The 7,134-nt window shown below is 46.3% G+C and overlaps 1 pseudogene; it reads right to left on the reverse strand.

Moving 5' to 3' along the window:
• Positions 1-2,847: 2,847 nt before the first annotated feature.
• Positions 2,848-3,549, reverse strand: LOC117721721 (cofilin-1 pseudogene; annotated as a pseudogene).
• Between the last annotated feature and the right edge of the window lie 3,585 nt (positions 3,550-7,134).

Below are 7,134 nucleotides of genomic sequence, written 5' to 3' on the forward strand. Positions count from 1 at the left end.
GTTGGTTCTTGTCAGTTTAACACAGGTTAGAGTTATCTGTGAAAAGAGGGACCAGTTAAGAAAATGTCTTGTAAGATTGTCAAGCCTGTGAGGTATTTTCTTAATTGGCGATCGGAATGTGATGGCTCAGTCTATTGGAGTGAGGGTGCCACCCTTGGGCAGTTGGTCCCAGGTAGAATTAGAAAGCAGGCTGAAAAAGTCATGGGGAATCCACTCTTCCATAGTCTCTGTTTCAGTTTCTGCCTCCAGGTTCTTGACTTCCTCACAAATGGACAGTTACCTGGAAGCATAAGGTGAAATAAACCCTCTCCTCCCCAAGCTGTTTTGATCATTGTGTTTTATCACAGCAACTGAAATCCTAACCCCGAAGTATTCACCCCTTACATGATCTCAAGGAATGACTTCATGAGTCTTAGACTTTTCTCAGCTTCCAGAGACTTGTACATTTTGTGAGCTTTCTGGGTCTAAGTCTTCTCTCTCCCTCAAGAAGGAAATATTTCAACTACTCCCAGGAAGTAGTTGCACAATCTACTAAACTGCCTTGTTACAAGGTCATTATACTTGGAGGCTGGAGAGACAGCTTGGTGCTTAAGAGCACTGATTGCTCTTCCAGAGGACCTGGGTTCAAATCCCAGAACCCACATGGCAGCTCACAATTGCCTGTAACTCCAGGTCCAGGGGATCAACCCCCTCAGACATACATGCAAAAGACCAATGCACATAAAATAAAAACAAATGTTAAAAAAATTATTATACATAGAGTAGGTCAGCCTAGAAATCACGATCTTGAGTGTTTTTTTAAGATTTTCCTTTTTTATTGTACCTTTATTGAAACACAGAATCTTTAGAGATTCTTTGAGAATTTTAAGCATCTATACCACCCCCAACTCCTCTCCTAACTATCCTTTCCACTCTCCCATCCCTTCTGGATGGAAATGAGGACAACCTAGGTAAGGTTGAAGACAGGGTTTTGTTGTTAATGCGAGGGAGAGAACAGCCAGAAACATCTGGAAAGTCCAGACTGAACATGGCCAGCAGACTAGACCTGGCCATGGGGGCGGGGGCAGGAGAGGAAGAGATAGAGAGAGGGGAGAAGGGGCCATCAGGACCAAGAGAGTGCACTGGAACCAAGAGAACCAAGAGCACACTTAGCCAAAATGTTATCTAGGAATCCAAGGCTAAGAGATGTCCAAGCCCTGGGCTGGAGAGATTTAGGATAAGGAGGGAGGAGCCACAGGTACTTGGTGAGTCTTGTCCCAGGTCTCTTTGGGACCTGACATTTTCCCACCTAATTTAAGTCTTCTTTGTATCTCCAGTCCAGTTTGTGTCAGCCAACTGATCTTGGAAGTGGGTCTGCCTTGGAGGGGATTAACCTACCAGGGCCATATCATTAAGGAAAACTAACTCTCCCCCTCCCTGTTATCAAATGTCAATGGCTCCTCAGCCAGTATGGGACTTCCTGCCGACCCCACCCCCTCTACACTGGTATTTGATCTGGCTTCGGTCTTTGTAGGTAGGTGTTGTGCACACTATCACAACTGCTAGAAGTTCCTATGTGCAATTGTACTTTTTTTTTTTTTTTTTTTTTTTTTTTTTTGATTCTATGTATGTGAGTACACTGTTGCTGTCTTCAGATACACCAGAAGAGGGCATCGGATCCCATTACAGATGGTTGTGAGCCACCATGTGGTTGCTGGGAATTGAACTCAGGACCTTTGGAAGAGCAATCAGTGCTCTTAACCTCTGAGCCAACTCTCCAGCCCGCAATTGTACTTTTGTGTTCAGAAAACACTTCTGCTTTGATGGTATCTTCCATCTATGCCTCTAATCTTTCCGCTGCCTCTTCCCTGAACATCCCTGAACACTGAGGGAAGGGTGTAATATGTATGTCCCTTTTAGGACAGAGCTCTCCACAGTCTCTTGTCCTCCACACGGTGACCAGTTGAGGGTCTTCATGTTAATTGCCACCTACTCTAAGGAGAAGGTTGAGAGATGCTGTAATCTATGGATATAACAATATGTTAGTAGGAGTCATTTTAATACTAAATAATAGTATTGGGTTCTCCCCTTGGGCCTATGACCAATCTAGACATAGATTCTTTGCCTCTTTAATAATGCCAGGTGGAATCTGGGTGTGTTGGCATGTGCCTTTAATCCCAGCCCTTGGGAGACAGAAGCAAGTGAATCTCTGAGTTCAGCCTAGTCAACAGAGTGAATTTCAGGACAGCCAGGGCTACACAGAGAACCCTATCTCAAATAGATAGGTAGATAAATAAATAAATAAATAAATAAATAAATAAATAAATAAATAAGCAAGCCAGCCAGCCAGATAACAATGCTACCTCAATCAGAAAGTGAATGGTTACCACTGTAACGTGTATGCCGTTGTTGCCCCAGTAGGCATACCTACTCAGGCCAGTTGTTGCTGTAGTTTTCAGGGTGAGATCAATGATTTCTTTTCTCCTCTGATAATGAGCATGGCACATTCCATGGCACGGCACCACAAGAGCTAGCCAGTAGGAATGAACCTTACAGGTGACTACAGCCTGATCTCTCCATGTGCTGTGACTCAAGTATCCCTTATTGGTCCTGCTTCCAAGAGTGGCCAAGACGGAGGGAAAAGGGAGGACAACCAGCTGGTGCAGAGAGGGGTTGTTTCCACAACATGCTAGTTACACACAGAACTAAACAGATAAGCATAGAGTCTCTGTTTTAGCTAGAAGTTAGCAGCAGCAGATGAGGAGAGGCAGATAGGGAGAAGGGTTGACATTTAAAAAAAAAAAATACATGCTTCCCCAAGACTGGGTACCCAGTGTGGATGTGTGGTGATGGTGTGCTTGACCTGCTTTAACCTAAGAGGAACCAGAAGGTCAAAAACAGTTTGGGAAAGCCAAGACCATCAGGGATGAACAGTTGGGGGTGGGGTGGGGATTGCTCTCCCCATTCTGAAATTTCCCCCAGACTCTTAGTCTAGCAGGAAAGGGACAGCCTGCAACACCCAAGAGCAGGTCTGAGGCTGTACCTATAGAGATGTTCCAGGTTGAGGGGGGGATGGAGGTAGGTGACAGAGGCTTGCCCTCCAGGGAGATGACAGTATTGCCACCTAGTTTTTCTGCCATGATGCAGCTGTCCTTGACTGCCTTGTTGCAGTTTTCCTGTGATTCATGCTTGATCCCTGTTGGCTTCTTCCCGATGGCCCCTGTGGAGCTGGCATAGCTAACTTTGCTCTTAAGGGTGCACCCTCAGGGGCCCAGAAGATGAACACCAGTTCTCCTACCTTACTCTCATTGCATCAGAGAAGACGACAGAAGCCCTTGACTGGCAGCATCTGGACGAAGGTGGTGGTCATCTTCAGGTGACTCTGTATCACCTACCAGGAACCCCTTGCCTTCCTGCAGAATGGTGTTCTTCTTGTCCTCTCTTAGACAGAAGGACATCGTCTTCATACATTTCACTTTCTCTGGCACTGAGGACTCAAACACCTTCAATGTCACTGAACGACCTGATCCCACCATCAGAGACAGTCACTTCCCGAAGTACAGAGGCCATCGTTCCCAAAGTGAAAGGGAGATGAGAACACAGAACTGAGTCTCTAGCTGTAGCTAGGTTCTGACTGAACCACCCCCGTCATCCCCCATCTCCCCCCCTCCCCCCGTTTCATAATGTCATCGAATTGATAATCACAATGAACATCACTGAACCCTAACCCCACCCACCAAGGTGGCTCACATTCTCTTCCTCTGTCTTCCATAACCTTGAAGCCTCAAGTCTATCTGGCTGATTAAAAACTCTGGCCTGCTTTTTCTCTTGGTCTCCTCTTGGCCACAGCTGCTTCTATTTCTGGGACCTGAGAGATCTGTACATATTGAAGTTGGGAAGAAGGGTGTCTGTCCTCAGTTGGGCCTCTTTACCGTCTTGGGAAGAAAAGCCCCGGGGGACCCAGAACAGATCACAGACTTCCCAAACGAGATGAGAAATTAGTTCCTTATGGACACACCATCTCAGTCCTCCAGGAAGGGCCCTTCCTTCGTGACCTCATGAGGCTGTGGAGGAGGAGGCACATCTTCAGGGCTCTCTTACACTCACACTTACCCTGCCTTTACCTTGTCCCCTCTGCTTCCTCGAACCTGGATCTTCTGTGTAAGGCACCAGGCTCTTCCTGCCCAGGGGTAGGCAGAGCTTCGGAGCCCCCAAGCTGCCTGAGTGCCATTCATCTTTTTAGTCATCTTACCTAGAACTTCCCAGGACTCTCCTTTTGTGCCACAGGGGAAACTGGAGGTCTTCTGCTCCATTCTTTCCTCTAAATCTCCTCTACCCTTCCCCCTTTAAAGTATTTCCCACGGTTTCTAACTAACCATCCATGTCCTTCTCCACTGAGTAGCTGCTGTCCTACTAGTCAGGTCAATTCCATTAAGGGACTGACATATTTTTTTCCACTCACTTAGCAAAGTGAAGAGCTAAACTTTGTTTGCTCCCCAGAAATTCTTCTATTTTTTGTTTGTTTTGTTGTTGTTGTCATTTTGTTTCGTTTTCTATGAGTGTGGAAGAAGTGGGAAGGAGAGACAGTCTTCTTCTGTTACCCAGGCTGGCCTGGAACTAATGAGCCTCACGTCTCAGGCTCTCCAATGCTAGGATTATAACTACACTGCACCAACTAGCCTTAGGGGGTTAGGTTTTTGGTTTTCTTTTTTAAATTGTTTGCTTTGTTCTTTCCTTCCTTGGTTTGCATGTAACTCTGGCTAGCCCTGGACTCCTGATCCTTCCTACCTCCACCTTCCAAAGGCTAGGATTAGAGAGAGGAGCAGCCATGCCTGGTTCCCACCTGATTTGGATGTCAACCCAAGTCCCAGGAGTGCTTCTGACAACTGGCTATATGTGGGTCCCCAATTGGGGTTTGATCAAATCGCTGGAGCTGTTCAAGAGATGTCAGGGGGAAAATGCTTATGCACATTTGCTTGGTTTGATGAAAAGATTCTGTGGGTGAAGAGGCAGGGAAGGGCTGAGAGCTCCGCTCTACCTGCTCAGCTACTTGGAAGCTTGACAGACTCCTCCAGTTTGGGCTTTATAGTGGCATGGTTACACAGGCATGATTGATCAAGGCATTGGCTATTAACCTCTTACCCACTTCCCAGGAGATTGGTGGACAGGACATGAAGTTCCAGTCCACTGATCCTTGTCCTGGTCTTTCCTCTGTCCTATCCCCTTTGGGAGCTGTCTACACTCATTCAACTCATTAACATACAAAAAGACTCTTATTTCAGAGACTCCCAAGGATTTTAGACTCTATGCCAGGAAGTGGGAACAAGACCAAATATTTATATCATGGTGTCACTGTGCTCCACTTTCATTACAAACATCTTGGTTCCCTCTCCCTCTCCCTCTCTCCTTCTTTCACCCCTCTCCTCTCTAAAACAGGATCTCTCTGTAGCCCTGGATATCCTGTTACTCTTTGTGTAGATCAGGTTGGCCTTGAAATCATAGAGATGTGCCAGCCTCCTAAGTGTGCCACCATGCCTGCTTGGTTTTAATTTCTCTTGTCCACTTTCAGCACCTTCTGTGTCTAAGACTCTTCATTTCTCAGACGGTCTGAGGTATGGTTTTCCTTATTGTCTCCTGTGAGTCCCATTTCTTCCACACTTGATGGGTCTCCAAGAGAGGGTCAATTTATATCTACTCCACAACCCACAGTGATGGTGGTGGTCCATGAAATATAATTCCATCACTCAAGAAGTTGCCACAGGGTCTGGAAATGGCTCAAACTTGGAGGAAATAGAGAACCTACTTGCACAGTTTGTCCTCTGACCTTAACATGCATACCATGGGGCATCCCTCCCCAACATGAACATAACTCTAAAGAGTAGAAACTGAGCAGAAAGATCTTAAGTATGAGGTCAACCTGTGGTGCACAGTAAGATAGCCCATCGTGAAACCGTCTCAAGATAAACAGGGCTGGGACATAGCTTAGTGGTAGAGGACCTGCCATTCGTAGGACTCCCTGAAATGTAGTTCAGTGCCTAATCCTGTTCTCTCTGTCTCTCTGTCTCTCTGTCTCTCTCTCTGTCTCTCTCTCTCTGTCTCTCTCTCTCTCTCTCTCTCTCTCTCTCTCTCTCTCTCTCTCTCTTCATACATACATTCCTCTTTCTCAAATTCTCTGGTCCTCTCTTCTAATGAGAACAAACTCTAAAGTCCTTCACTTATCTGTATATGTCCCCAAATCACTGTGACCAGCTCTTTCTCCTCTCCTGGCTCTTCTTGTTTCTGTCTTACACCCTCCATCCACACTGGCCTCCACTCTTCCTTGAACACACCACGCTTCCTGTACTGGGTTCAATCCCTAGTACTGAGGGGGGACACATCGCCTGAGCCACCACTATGGTGCTGCAGACTTGTAAACCCAGAAGCAGGAGGGCATCTGGAAGACAAGGCAGCGTGGTCTACATAGCAAGACCTTGTCTCAAAACAAACAAACACCCACTCCAGACATTCCAAGCATTTTAGAATCCCTGTTAGGAACCAGAAACTAAAACTAAGTGTGTGCCAGGCATGCCTGCAGCTCACCGTAATAACATCAGCGGCCCCAGCAAGTGGGTGGGAGCAGGGCTGGAACGGAAAGAGCTCCAGTTTGAGACCAACCTGAGCTAATAGTGAATGTGATTTGACACCAGCAGTCTATTGTACATAGTGAGACCATCACACACACACATACACACACACACACACACACACACACACACACACACACACGGACCAGCTAATATATAGCCTATAACACAATGCTTATCATCATCACATGTCCTCAGAATAAATATAATTGTTAAGTAAAATCTCCAGGTGACTGACTGGGCTGGGCATGTAGCTCAGGGTAATTATGTTTCCCTCACACATGCAAGGGCCTGGGTTTAACACAAAAGAAATTGTTGTCTTTGGAAGCCATTGGTTTGAACTGAATTCTTGCACTAGGTCCAGTAGAACAAAACAAAATGGAGTCTGTTGAAGCTCCATGTCTGCAAGCTAAGTGAAGCTCTTTTCTAGAACCTTCTGAGAAGCCAGGAGGTATGGAGAATAGCCAAGTCCCAGGCAGGCCGGCTTTTGAACATGTCCACACTCTTCATTCATCTGCGATCCTGCTAAGCC

The sequence above is a fragment of the Arvicanthis niloticus genome, chromosome 16 (assembly GCF_011762505.2).
Source record: "Arvicanthis niloticus isolate mArvNil1 chromosome 16, mArvNil1.pat.X, whole genome shotgun sequence".
NCBI classification, from domain to species: Eukaryota; Metazoa; Chordata; class Mammalia; order Rodentia; family Muridae; genus Arvicanthis; species Arvicanthis niloticus.